Source organism: Sinohyriopsis cumingii, unplaced genomic scaffold (genome assembly GCF_028554795.1).
Source record: "Sinohyriopsis cumingii isolate HCF-2022 unplaced genomic scaffold, ASM2855479v2 utg000305l, whole genome shotgun sequence".
Classification (NCBI taxonomy): domain Eukaryota; kingdom Metazoa; phylum Mollusca; class Bivalvia; order Unionida; family Unionidae; genus Sinohyriopsis; species Sinohyriopsis cumingii.
In genome coordinates, this window is record NW_028315886.1 from 272,487 (window position 1) to 287,885 (window position 15,399).

General features: G+C 34.7%; 1 protein-coding gene across 2 annotated transcripts in view; it reads left to right on the plus strand.

Annotated features, from left to right (window-relative positions):
* LOC149774366 (uncharacterized) overlaps positions 1–15,399 on the plus strand; it is a 121,343-nt gene that overhangs the window by 6,356 nt on the left and 99,588 nt on the right. The gene's annotated exons all lie outside the window — the stretch shown is intronic.

Here is a 15,399-nt window from a genome sequence, read left to right on the forward strand (position 1 = left end):
AACACATCTTCACGTGTGGATTATCCGACATATTTTCAATGTGTGATATTATACATTTAACTATTATGTCATACAATCATTTTTTTTTCATATCTTAAAATAATATATCATGACTTCGATTAATTGATATAGTAAAAAAATCAACTGCATTTAAACGAATAAATCTTGATTATAAATAGATTTTGCCAGCATGATATTCTTTAAAGTCTCAAACTCGGAATTAAAAACAAGAAAATCTTTAATTTATTTATTTATTTATTTATTTATTATTTATTATTGAGACATCACCCAAACCATTTTCTTTTTGTGGCCTCAAGTGTTGTCTTGGAAAGTGAAAGTAACTAAATGACAAGTTCAAGTATACGAGATCAATGGTAGACTGACAGAAAAGGTAGATAAACTGCAACTAGCAAAAGTAAATTACTAGATCAATATTCAATCATAATATGACTGATAGAATGTCCTTGGACATGAGACTTTACTCCAATTGTCTCCGTATTACATCTGTCACTTTAGATGGCATTCCGATTTCCTACACGCACTCTCCAACCCCCAACCCCCATTCTCGGCAATTCACGATCCGAAACTTTCCCTGTTATCTATCCATCCTCTTGAAACATGATACACAGTATGATAATTCTCTCATACTCAGTGTAACAATTCAGGATACAAGAACAAAGGAATGACGGTCAGACGGAAAAGAAGACACTTTATCCCAATTGTTTGAGCATTAAATGACCTACTTGTGTTGCTGTACTTAAAAACAGCAAATCAAACTAAACTAAATATCTGGCCAAACGTGCAGATGGTTTTGAAAACATAAAGTTCACTGACCTTTAATTTGCTAAACAATATCATTTTCTGGTGGCAAACAAAAATGATTATAATGAAGAAGAAAGAGAAATGGAACATTGCTTTTCGCGCAATTTGTTATATATATTTGAAACAATGGTGCACAAATCATGTATTTTATCATAAAACATTCCTGAAAAACAGTAAAACTACATAACACAGACAGCGTCCGTTAGACGTTGAAAGCCCCCATTCCCACCTCTCAAAAAAAAAGAAAACACAGGAAGGATAAGATTAACAGCAACAACATTACAGAAATAATAGAATTAACGATCATCGTAATGACCATATTAACAATGATAATGATTATACAAATTTGGTGGCAATGATGTAGGTACTGTTATTCTTGTGACGATTATTTTGATGAATACTTTGACAATGATGACAATGACGAGGATGATCGTAACATTTCTTAAAAACGTTCCTCCTCAGTTATTTCAATACCCAACTCGTAAATCTAAAGTTCCATTTTTTTGTTCTTGTTAAAGTTTCGAATCCAGTCTATGAATAAACAGTTAGTGTACGTCACACTTGATAACCCCATTAACCTGGCCTTCAGTTCCATTGAGTATACTTATCACGGTACAGCAGTACTATGAATTATGCAATAAAATGCCGCTGGAGAAAATCACACCCTTTGAAAAATGCAGTACACTTAGTTTAGATTGCATATGGTGCCTACTGTGGTTTTGATGCAGAATGGTAAGATTTTTCAAAATTCTTTGGTTCAATCAGCGAGTAATTATTTTCTTGCGGCGATGGAACACATATCTATGTTAAACGGTTGAAGGCCATACGTCACTATATTCTGATGACGTCACAATGAACAGCACCTGAGCCGACAGGTAGACTGGACCCCTGTCGTACTTTAACAACTGGTAGGAACATTGGTCAGCCTTGACCTTTCCTAAAACATGGTTACGAACACTGTATCTAATGTAAACAAAATGGACGATGCGTAGATGATCCCGCAATTTATATGCCCTGATGCAAACGAAATAAAACTATTGGAGAAAATAATATGTGAACTTTAGATCCAATACTTCATCGTTTACTGTTTTAACTGTTTTACTAAGGAATGTGTTAAATATTGGCGGGAAGCTCTGGAACACAGCAATTGTATTCGGGATGTTACTAAAAAAAGGTTCTGTTATATTTATCTATTGACAATAGCTTTTTCACACGGTTAAAGTGCTATATTTAACCTATTTTTTATTGCAGGACATAAAATGTTTTACGTAACAGTAATTTTCCTTTGTTTTATATATCTACCACGACCCTTACGCATTCTGTAAACAATGAATATACGTGTTGATTTTTACGGAGGGATAATGTTAACAATCATTTGGACAGAAGCAAATTATGCTGTAAATTATATTGCTTTGATACAGTTATTTGCAAAATGATATGAGAGTGAAATAGTCAGTCTTACTGTTGCTAGGTTTAAATGCGCCCTGTAGGCTTATATCTAAAATATTTATCTAATATATGGGAATACGATTCGACAGTGAAAATACAGTCTAATACACACAAAAAAATCCTTGAAAAATATTGTGCTGGCTCCTGGAAGCCATTGACACAGATAACATTGTCTTTTTTCAGTTTCATATATTAAGTTTCAGTATAATTAATTTGAGTGACAAATATGTGAAAACAGATATTAATAAAAATACCAGCAATTGTGCAAACGATGTTGTTGTGTGACCTATGAACATGATGATATGTGTTCACTAGATGTATCCATTTATCAAGTTTCCTCAGTATCCAAACTTCAGTGATCTAAAATGAATAGTTTTAACTGTGCAAGTTATTAAAAATATTTTTCATAAATAATTGTGATGCTGATTTCAAGTTGAAGACTTAAACATTTAATTTCATACCTAAATACAAAAATCATCTGTAAAATAAAGCAACAAAAAAATGGAAACGTTAAATAATTAAAAATTAAGAAAAAGAAATCGACATGATTAACCTGCTTTATAGACGTCTCCAACTTTAAACATTGGTCTACCTTAATGAGATGCAGCTATCACCAACATATAGACAGGCATGCCCACACGAAAACTGCAGACCCTATTGATGCTGCAGTTGTATTAATAATGAAGGGGGGAAGCATGTTGCAATGTAACAGCACTCTCTTCAAACCTTGCACAGTCACAGGGGCACAAGAAGTCACTGTTAGCTTCCGCTTAGGAGTCTTAGTCATAGACCCTAGTGATGGTACAGTTGTATTTCCTGGGAAGGTGGAGTCATAGTCACAGACCCTAGTGCTGGTACTGTTGTATTTCCTGGGAAGATGGAGTCATAGTCATAGACCCTAGTGATTGTACAGTTGTATTTCCTGGGAATATGGAGTAACAGTCTTAGACCCTAGTGATGGTACAGTTGTACTGCCTGAGAATGTCGCATCCTAGACTCTAGTGATGTTACAACTATTTACCCTAAGTGGGTGACGTGCATTACAATGAATCAGCATTCTGTTCAAATGTAATATAATAGGATTATGAAACAACAAGGACAAGACATTAAATACAACACAGTATATGGTCCACCTAACCAAAAGATAGCAGCGGGGGGGGGGGGGGGGGGACGGGGGCGAACCGACCAAGCAGCTTTCCCATTACAAAAGCCCTACAGAAAAATATGTTCGCAACGGGGCTGAATTTCAAAATAGAACGTTTCCACGATGATTAAAAATCGTCAAAGAATCCGGGAACAACTATAAATATTGTCATCGTTGTTACCGTGGTGGTGATTAGTTTTTTAGCATAGGATTTTATCAAGGCCAACTCGATATCGCTTTCTAGGATCAAGTAAATTTACAGTCACAAATCCGTGCGCTGTTGTCTGAGCACGACTAAAGAAGTTTTTAAATTTATTCAAATCCATATCCCCGCTACACCACGTTTGATGAATATTTCTTAGCGTGTGGATATCCACGCCGTTAAAAACCGCTTAAACATAACAATTATCTCTAATTACTTTTGGCATTTGTGAATACCGTTGAGTTACATAATCAACATCTGTGTTTTTATGTCGCCCACGAGAAAATATTATTGCAGGATTAGCTTGTTTGTCCAACATCACGTCGTCGTAAACCACTAAATTATTTACGCCACCATCTAAATCATCAACTGATGGTGCTTCTTCGATATCAGTTATAAAATCAATAATATTATCACCGTTATTTATCAATGATGCATTTTCGCTAAAATCTTTCAGTACCTGATAGCATTGCTGATCATCAACAGATGGTACAATTAAATGTAACTTATCCCATTTCAACCATCTCATTATCAAATTCAACAACAACTGAGATTTTCCACTCCCAGATGGACCAATTATTATCATTCTTATAGAGTTTGGTAGCGCAGCGTGGTGTTTGACAGGTTCGTATTTTTTTGTGGCTGAAAAATCAATTACATTCATAATATAGTTATAATATGAATTTATATTGTGTGAAATGTAAAACTCGTACGCCAACAGAAAACCTAACCACGGTTGTCACGCGCAACAATAGATCAGCCGTTACTGGTACATGTACGAAATGTGGCATAAAGAAATTTAGATTTACTTCATCTGGTCAAAAACCAACAAAATCAGAAACAATTAGAAAAAAAACTTACGGAGGTGATATCACCGCAAAGTTGGCATTAATACCAGGATTTTTTTGGTCTAAGTCCCAAGGAGAAAAACATCTTCCCGGATATAATTACTGTGGGCCAGGAACACGACTCGATATCAGATTAAATAATCAAGATCATCCAAATCCTGGTGAGCATCCAATAAATTTAATCGATCAGGCATGTCTAGCTCAGATTGGCAAGCTGGTTAATTAATGCTGCAATTAAAAGCAAATTAGTTTTGGGTGCAGGTAATTAAATATTATGGAAGCACTTTATTATTCTCCGCTGGATTTTGGCGAGGTAAACCAGCTATTAAAAATCTCGCTAATGCTGCTCGAGTAAAACCGTGAACAGCTGCAGCGTAGTTATCCAAACAAGCTGTTTGGCAAATATATTTATCACCACCTAAACGAATTGAATATGCACATTTTGATGTTAGTGTTCCTAATGAAGTTCATCAGGCCGATACAATGTTTTCACCACATGATACCGTCGACGGTAACACCTACAAATATGTGTTAACGATAGTTGATATCGCAAGCAGATATAAAGAAGCTGAACCGCTGGTAACTAAAACAGCTACTGAAGTTGCTGACGTATTTAGACGAATTTATCAGCGAGGACCATTAACGTGGCCAAATTTACTTCAAGTTGATTCTGGGTGCAGTATCTTTTTTAATGAAACAAAATAATGTAACAATACGACGTGGAAAAGTTAACATCCACAACGACCAAGCAATTGTTGAACGATTTAATAAAACACTTGCTGAACGGTTATTTGGTTATCAATACGCGAGAGAATTTATTGAAGATAAACGATCTCAAGAATGGGTCACAAGATTACCGAGTGTTATAGCAGCAATAAATAATGAACCAACAAGAACAATATCAATGAAGCCAGCAATCGCTATCACAAAACAAATTATACCAATAAAAAGACGAGATTTCTCAACTCGGCCAGTATTAGGTGATATTATTATTGATATTTATATAAACCAGGTGAGGATGAGGGTGGCAGAAAAAGAGCAACAGATCCTATTTGGAGTACAACAGCACATAAAATATCCACCGTGACAAGATCTTCAGGTAGACCAGCAATTTATGTACTTGATTCACTTGCTCTTCAGCGCGGTTTTACTCGTGAACAATTACAAGTAATTCCCGCTGATACTCAATTACCACCTCAGCCACTTAGATAATCAATTCCACGTTGGTTACACTCCAAACACGCCAGAGTAACATTTTCTCGCGTATGATCTAAATGGTTATTTTTTCTTTTGACGGTAAATTGTCTTGAATCATATTTTTTATAATTCCAAGTCATAATACAATTACAACCGGTACAGTGATTATTTTGTTGTTGTCGAAGTGATATTACATCGTCGACGTTCAAATCAAATTCATAATTATTTTTTTATCAAATTGTTTATAACTGAATATTTTTTTCTTTATCATATAACCTTCATCGTCGCCTATTACTGATCCATCTAAAAGAATACGTTTCAGCTGTGATATTTTTCAAACCCTAGATACGGCTAAATAAACTAAATTAGACCATTGTATGCGGTCATCAACAATCCAAACCCGAGTATCAGTTATAGTTAATCCCTGCGAAGAGTGTATAGTCATAGCATATCCTAACGTCCAATGTGATTTTGTTGCGTTAATTGTTTCCTCAACAAAATTACGTCGACGGTAACAATATCATTTAATACAAGATTTTGTTTTTCTTGTCCTGGTACATCAACGTCAATATTTTGTCGCCGAGTATCCGCTGGTCGATAACATAACGGTACTTGCAACAATGGGGATTTTTTTATGTAACTGAAATAATTCTTGCTGAAGAGAATCACGAACTATTTTTCTACTAGCAACTATTAAATCACTTGGCGTCCATAAATCTAAAAAATCTTTCATTGGTGTTTCTGGAATTATTTCCCTCATTATACTGCACCGAGTTTTGTTAGATTTTAACCGAATTAGTTTTTTAAATTCACTTAACCGCTCATCAAGAGATCTATAATCGGTATTAACCTCTTCATAGTACTCAACAAAATTCTTTAACTGCTCATGGGGGGATTTTTCATCAATGGGATTAGGTTGACAGTGATCGATGCACATTATCACGGCGGTATTTTTCGCTGATAACCAACCAAGAAATACTTTAATATATCAAATGAAACAGTACAAATTTCATCCCAAATAATAACTATATTGATGCATTTATCACCCATTCGTGAGCAATTCCATGTTCCACCGCTATATCTGAAATAACTGGGATACGTACACGAATTAACGCCACGTTGTTTCATTTCACGCGCTAATATATGCGTTGGCGTTAACACAACAGCATCAGAGTTTTGAAATAATTCTATTATTCTTGTTGGTTTTCCTGATCCACCTGGCCCGTTCACGTAAACGGTTTTATATCTCGCGACGGGATCATGTATAGATGGTTCTGTTGAGATTTCTAATACAGTGCCAGAATAATATTTATCCTCCACGACAACATCAGCTGGTATACAATAGTTAAGAATAATTTCATCTTTTATTCTCCACGTGCTCCCTGAACCATCTCCGGTTAATTTCGTTAACTCCGATAGATGTTTTCTGTCGACGTAAAACGAATCAGTTGCCACTCTAACTGCATCATTGGGAAATGTATTTACCATCGAAAGTAAGTTTATACTCGTGTACGCCAACTATGATGATCTTAAATAAGTATACTGCGGTGATTCCCCATCATTGTAACTAACTACGGTGCCTAATTTTGTTTCGTCGGATAAATAAATACTTTCTCGGTTACAAAATACTCCTCTCTCGGCTGTATCAGCAATTATAAAATCTAATTCGGCTTCGTCCATGATTAATCTGCAGTGATGTCGTTGATGATCGTATGCGCCACCCTGAATGAATTTACCAATTATTTTTCTACCTAAGTCTTTTACGTCATCATTTTCCGTTGGTAACCAAAGTTTATTCTGTTTTCGATACGAAATAATTGCTTCACTGACCGTCAACGACGTCAGTATCGCTGCATCTAATATATATCGTAATAACACTGTTGGAGCCCATTTTTGCTCTGAAAATTGTTTATCAAACCAAACATAACAGATTTTATGTAAATTATCAGCGAGTTTAAACTAAATAATACGGGCAAAACCTGTCAAAGGAAAATCTGGCAGCGGACCATTAATCGCAACACGAGTCATCTCGTCGCATGGATGTCCAAATTGTTCAAAGTATTTAGCACATTCGCCCATTCCTAAAAATCTTCCAGGATAACACGCTATCATGTCAAATGAAACCATATCAGCGTATTAATATTCCGTATTCCATAATCCGCCGTGACCGTACTCGATACAACTCGCTTGTACATCTTTTAGAAATTCTCGCCGCGTTGGCCTCCATGAGTTTTCTTCCCTGGCGGCGTGGGCGACAACTGATTGAACAGTAAAGCAGTTAATTAATAATTGTTGTGGATTTTCTGAATATTTTTCTGCTAATTCCTTCATTGCTTCATGTAATGATTCACTTCTATATACATCTCCGTTAGGTCGTACAAACTGATCGTATCGTTCATCGCTGGAAAATAACCAAACTGATACGGGATCGGATTTACTTATTTTATGAATAAAATCAAATATATTTAAAGTAGAATTTTCTACTGGGTAGAATTTAACACTACGATCTCGAGGAAATATTGTTACTGCGTTACTCCAAGCAGGAGAATTGTGATCAACAATTACGATAGGTGCTCCTTTAGATTTGTACGCGGATGAATATAAAATCACCCTCGATAGCGTTTTCACCATCATGGGAAATTTTAACATGATGCACCACGCAACTGATTCCGCCCAAGTATTTATTTTTTCTCGTCGTAAATCTGTTAAACCATTTCCGCGTTTTGTATTTGTAAAGTGTTCTATTACTCGTTCAGCTACACAATGTATCCTCGCCGACATTTTCATCAGCGCAAGTTTTTCAACGTCAGGTTTATCACGAAGCTGATAAACTCCATAAATGACAGTAGTAACAGGATAAGCGCGAACATAATACGGTTTATCAATTCATGTTAGTAATCCCGGTTTAGATTTTGCACTCACTACGACAGATTTGTTTCCACCAATTACCAGATCACGTTTATCACGAGTAATCCATACATCATTTTCATTATAAACTATGAACTTTATCCTAAAGATGTATTTGTTATCACCTAATAAATTAATTATTTTTTTACCTCGTATATCGTTCATGGTATTATCAAAGCCGTTAGTTTTCCACGTTGACCACACATGAGCTGTTCCATCATCGTAAAATTCCTTTTTTGCCCGATTTATTTCAGGTAAATCATATTCAGCTTCATCAAGGTCGAATAAATTCATTATTATATTTTAAACAGATATCTAAATAATAATGAATCAATGCAAATGGATAGTTGTTGGTTCATTTATTTGTTGCAATAAATCATGTCGAGGCGAATTTTGCGGAGAACATTTAGCGCGCATTCGTAAAATCGGTCCAGGACCAACTAGATGCATCAAATGTAGTATCGGAATACGGCGAAAAACACGAATTTGTGTAAAATATGGCGTAAAATGATATCGAGAACTTAAGCGATATTATAATAATAAAATCCGCTGATAGTAGTATCGCTATCAAATGTGAAGAAGATTATTTAAATAGATTTCAGACAAATTTCGATTTAGACAAATAAATAATTGTATATGGATACAATCTTCGAGAAACATCCAATCGTTGATAACTATGAAGCATCATGCGACGGCGTTGTCAGACACGTTAAATTAAAAAAAACCAGTTGGCTGCATCAATAGTTCTGGTTATATTAAATTTAGGACCGGAAATCATCCCAAAAAAGATTATTATAATCATCGATTTGTATTTGAGTGTTTCAACGGAACAATTGATAACGGTCTTGTGATTGATCACATTGACGGAAGTACACTTAATAATTCCATAGATAATCTTCAGGCGATTATTCAAAGTGAAATTTCTGCGCGGGGAAATACTGGTAAGCTTAAAAGTGTTGGAAAAAATCGGTTAAATCGGTGAATTTAAAGACCAGCGAAGAGATAGGATTTCTTTCGATGAACTCTGCTGGTAAATATTTTGGTATTCATTCTGCCTCAATACAAAGACATGCAGAAGGAACAACTAATTCAGCATTTTTATATAAATTTGGAGAGTGGATCAAATTTAGTTATATTCCGATAAAAAAATAAATGTCCTTTTTAATAAAACTAAAAAAATGATAATTTGTCAGGTTTTATCGGGTTTTTGTGTTACTTTTTTACGTGTACAACTATGACCATCATGGATTTTTCCCATCAAAATTATGGACATTTATGATATGAGTAAAGTGTCACTAAATACTTTTATTATTAGGATCGCACCAATAGATTTACGCTGAGTGTTTCCCCACGCAGATCAAGCAGATTTGCAGACTGATCAGTTAGACGAAAATTCATTCTTGATAATGAATTATTATGACATCTTAGATAAACCGGATTAATTGGTTCTTGTATCAGTAAAAACCCTGGTGGTTCTTTGGGTGAAAATGAATAAATAACAAACCCCTGCTGTGCTTGACTTGACACCGACGCGTCCGCGCTGTAACTGTTTTCGATAATATCGCAATTAAGATTAACCGCAACAACATTGGTCATATTTACAATTTCCGGTGAAATATGCCGGCCACCGCCAGATGGATCATTGTCACTTTTAAGAACAGATGCCGGAGGTAGAGATTTTGTCCAAGCATCATGTAACTTAGAAAATAACTCATCAATGGTGTCAGTGACGGATTTTTCTAATTCATCTGCGTTGTATCCAGGTAATTTAAAATTTGGTAGTATAGCCTCAATTAGCGAATACGCGGTTAAAAGTTTATGTTTATTATCTGATTTTTCATTAATTATCACGCGAATTAATTTCCTGTTAATTGTTTCCATGAGTTGTGCGAACATATTTAATGACATCACATGATTTTTAATGACATCACATGAAGTTGATACGTTAAAAATACTCTTGAAAATATTGACGCAGCAGCTGCAATTGTATTTTATGTCCTTCCTAGAGTTCTCATAACAACTTGTTTATATCGTTAATCTCAACAAATGTAGAAACAACCCCCTTATTGCTATTACACATCATATCATCTTTTACTCAAAAAATAAAATCGTAATAGTCAAAATCACCAACGATACGTAAATTTTTAAAAAGATTTACATTAAATCCAAAATATGATGTCCATGTCGTAACGTAATCAGATTTTTAGGTTCTGGTGGTACCGATGGTGCTGGTGGCGCGGCTTCTGGTCAGCCTAGTAAGGTTCTTATCGAACTCGCATAAATATCAACAACATAATCTGAACTTATTTCGATAATCGAAGTTAATGTTTGTTCGTGTGCAGATATCTTTATTCCGGGATCTTTTCCCGTTATATTTTTTATTCTTAGCGTTAACTCATCATTAATTTGCTCGATTTGGTAACCGCCTGTTGGTAATCCAACTACGTTCCAATCAGGTGTTCCGTCGGCTTTATTTTTATTAGCGAATACAAAAGAATTATTTGATAATAATCCTCCAAATGATCTAGATCTGATATTGGGCCAGCTGTGGTAAACTCGTAGCTGTGCGAGTGCAATTTCTTTGATAGAAACAGCTATTGGAAAATTGATACTAAATTCCGGATTAGTCGAACTTGCCGAGATCTTCGTTGTTTTTTGCGGAGTTGTGTTTGTTATGATGTGCTGAAGTAATTCTGTCATTATTATTATCCGTTACTTTAATCGTTTCGTAAATTTTTATCACTGTGGCAAATTCAGTATCAGATATAATTCCATCACTGAGACTCTCAGATAACAACGAAGATAATTTTGAATAAGCTGCTGTTACTGTATTTAGTTTATTTACGTAATCGGATAATTTTTCATTGGTACACGAAGATATTTTTTTTTCGTAATTATTATCAGCGTGGTTGGAAGTATCTTTGTAAAACATCATGCCAGGACCAGCCGATCTGGTAAAATCATCTGAATATCTCGCTAAACCTATAATTGTTGTAGCAACATCGACGTTATCGTTAATTGATTCAATTTCTTTTCCATCAATCATGTATGCTGCGCTCTTAAATAACGCCATAATACCATTATTGACAAATCCGACATTAAAATTAACTCCGTATTCGGTATTGTCAGTTTTTATAATTTCACCAACAACCTCAATAAATGCTTCACACGGCAGGAAATATCTACTCATGTCATGTACTTGTAATTCAATTTTGTTAACGCCATTTGGGTCTATTGCGTTATATGAATAATATTGATAATCGCTTACCGAGTCATCTTTACTTATTGGTTCATTCATGTCAAATGCCTCATTGGGTATGCGCTTAAACATTTTATTATAAAGATTATCTTCTAAAACGAAGACCGCTTCCTGAGATCATACTAGTATTTACCATTTCATCTTGCTGATTTATCAACGTTGTTAATTTTTTATTTGCTGCATCATTTATTATCTTGCTAACATCGTTGGGCATCACACCTGTACTCGGTAACTCAATAGTCTTTTTTTTCGACGTACTAAATTTAATATTCTGTCTTTGACAGCGCTTTATACCTTGCTGGCGGCAGCACCAATATCAGTTACGGCTTTATCACGAATAAAATTCATTGCTTTCATTGATAATTGTTTTGCAATTGGTCCGACTTTAGGAGCTATTCGCGTAACAAAACCTTTAATATCATCACCCAGTCCGTTTCCGTAAGCAATTTTATATACCGGTAATCGCGAGTTTACCACGCGGACCTGCACGGGTCTACGATTATTTTTGTGTATTATCATCTTATTTAATTATTTGTCTTTAACTAGTCGCTGTAATCGTCAGCAAGTTCATCAATTAAATTTCGATACACACTGATATCCATTATACCACCCTGAAATAATCTCAGGCAGATATAGGTTGCCTCGTTGGTTATTTCTGATGAATTATTTCCTGCTCGTTTTCCTCCAATAAGAACCTCCAACCGAGATACATCATTAACGACGCTATCGGGGCAGACAGAATTATAACCGCTACCGGTAGCACCAGGAGGTTCATCTGAGAAAATAGTTTTTAGTATATCAGGTTCTTCAGGAGATTGTGGTACATCTTGAAATTCTTCTTCTGGAGATTTTGGTCGTTGAGATTTTTTCCATAATATTTTCGCTTCTTTTCTGAATTGTTTATAATTCAAATCTTTTAAATCAACAATCGTTTTTTTAGAAGCAAAATATACTGCAGGAATCCAATTATCTTTTTTATTCTGTAAATGTATTCTGATTTTAAGTATTCATTTTTTTATCATATCCAAATGTAGCAACCTGAAGTAATTTATCCCTGTCCTCAAAAGTATCTAGAGTATCATCGGTAAATAAATGTGCAGGTGGTGGTAATTTTCCAGGTTGTTGTTCAGGTTGTGGAGAAGGTAACATTTGTTTTTGCTGTATTTGCATAGTTGGAGGTTGTTGTTGTTATGGAGAAGGTAATATTTGTTTTCGTTGTATTTGCACAGGTGGAGGTTGTTTAGGTTGTTGTTGTCGTGATATAATATATCTATCTATTGCATCATTATATTCAACAAATCTAAGATCATTTGCACTAGCTTGATTAGTTTTGTAATATACATTATATGTCCACTTGTACCACATTTCACGAGCAACTGGTTTATCGGCGTATTCAGGTTTTAAACTTGTTCTCGTTGATTAAATGTCTCCACGGCAAGTCCAGCAAGCATATTAATATTTTTAAATGATCTTATTCCGTTAATACTATCATCGGTATATTTATCAATTGCAACAACCCTAGCAACGGCTTGTTCCTCATCATCCTCGTCATCACCAGGTGCTTCTTCAATTTCAGTTTAAATTTTAGCTGCAGCCGCGGCTTTAGGGTTAGTTTGAGGCTTATATTTAATCTTAGATTTAGGTTCCAGTTTAAGTTTAGGTCTAGATGCAGCTACAGGAACAGGTGCAGGAACAGGTTGAGGTCGAGTTTGTTCTTCAATTGCTTTTAGCACCGGAAGAATACCACGTTTTCTCACATCGGGATCTTTAATATCTCCCAGAAGGATTTTTTTCAGTACTTGCAGTTATTGGTTTAAATAATTACTCAGCTGACACAGCAAAACCCTGCTTTGCATCTTCAACTGCTCGTATTTCTCGTTTAATTGATTCTGTCACGGGTAAATATTTTTGTATTGCTTCTAATCGTTCTCGTGCAAATCTGGTTCTAAGTGCTTGTCCAACAACCAGTTTGTTGATATATAATTTAGTTTTTAGTTTAATAATATATTTTTTTTTATTATTATAAAATTAAAAATCTTCGGCTAGAAAACTAATCACCACTACGGCAACAACGATGACAATACCTATAATTGTTCCTGGATTCTTTGACGATTTTTAATCATCGTGGAAACGTTCTATTTTGAAATTCAGCCCCGTTGCGAACATACTTTTCTGCAGGGCTTTTTTAATGGAAAAGCTGCTTGGTCGGATCGCCACCCCCCCACCCGTGCTAAAAGATTTACTGTATAATGTCGACAGGATTTGCAACTTTGTATCATTAATTATATAAACACTGTAGATAAATCCCAAGGAAAGTGCATACATACCATTACGATGAACCGTATTCTTGCAGAATACTTGATGTAAGTTCAGTTTCAAGGTTTTCATCCAACCCAAAACCTTTTTCTCTCCTACCCCAGGTTACTGCATAGTTTTTCTGTTATGCATTAGAGCGGAGGGTGGGGTGGGGGTGGGGGTGGGGGTGTAACAGAAAACAGAAAAATGAAATTGTGTACCGTATTAAATTTATTTAGAAAACGGGATTATTAACCCTTTTTATCATTGTTTTCATACATCACTAACGATTAATGTGTGGAAATTCATCGTTGATCTAGATTTAATAGGTCACTTTTACTTAAGCGAGAATGTTTACATATCCGTATTATTGCACCAGGGGCGGTTCACAGTTTGATATACTAATAGTATTGGTATATGAATTTCTTTTAACCCAACACTTTAAATTACATATTATTTATAATGCATGTGGTATATATATATATATATATATATATATATATATATATATATATATATATATATATATATATATAACAAAGATTGTTAAATGACCCAAATCATGGGATGCTTTAGAATGCATCCATCCAACACAGCAATGATTTTAACGATTTTATAGCCTTACGATTTGTTGAAATTGAAGCAAGTTGTTTTGGAACAAAAAAAAAAATATATTTCCATGCTAGCCACACAGTAATGTCATTCTGCTTTACTGGTACTTAATACATGGAAAGGAAACATTTACCAAGGTGAAGTTAAGGGAATGTTAGTAATAGTGTAGCATACATATGCTGATTTTGCAGCCCAAAGGGAAACATTTTTGTTCCTAGAAAGTAAAATATGTGAAATTTGGTACGATACCATAAAATGTATTGAAATAATCCACCTATGTATACCAACATATATACCTTGCCTGCATCAAGTAATTGGTTTTAAACGGAGCCAACAGTTATTATCAAAAAAGTCAAATTGAATATTTTACTAAATGTGTACAAATTTGAATGGCATGGAAACCTATTCAGGTCATTCATATACTATAGTAAAATAAAATATGCTTATACATGTTATTTGTCTGACATAAGCGATTGCTGATTAACTATGTAAGTACATTTTATTGAAATAAACGTCATTAAAAGTTTTAAATAGGTGTGCAAATTAAATGACAGGAAAAGAATCACCTGAACTTAAACAGATATTAATGCCTACTGAATATATCTAAAATATCTGATATTGCCTGGTTTGATTAAATTTATTTTTTGTTTTTGTTTCTTATTTT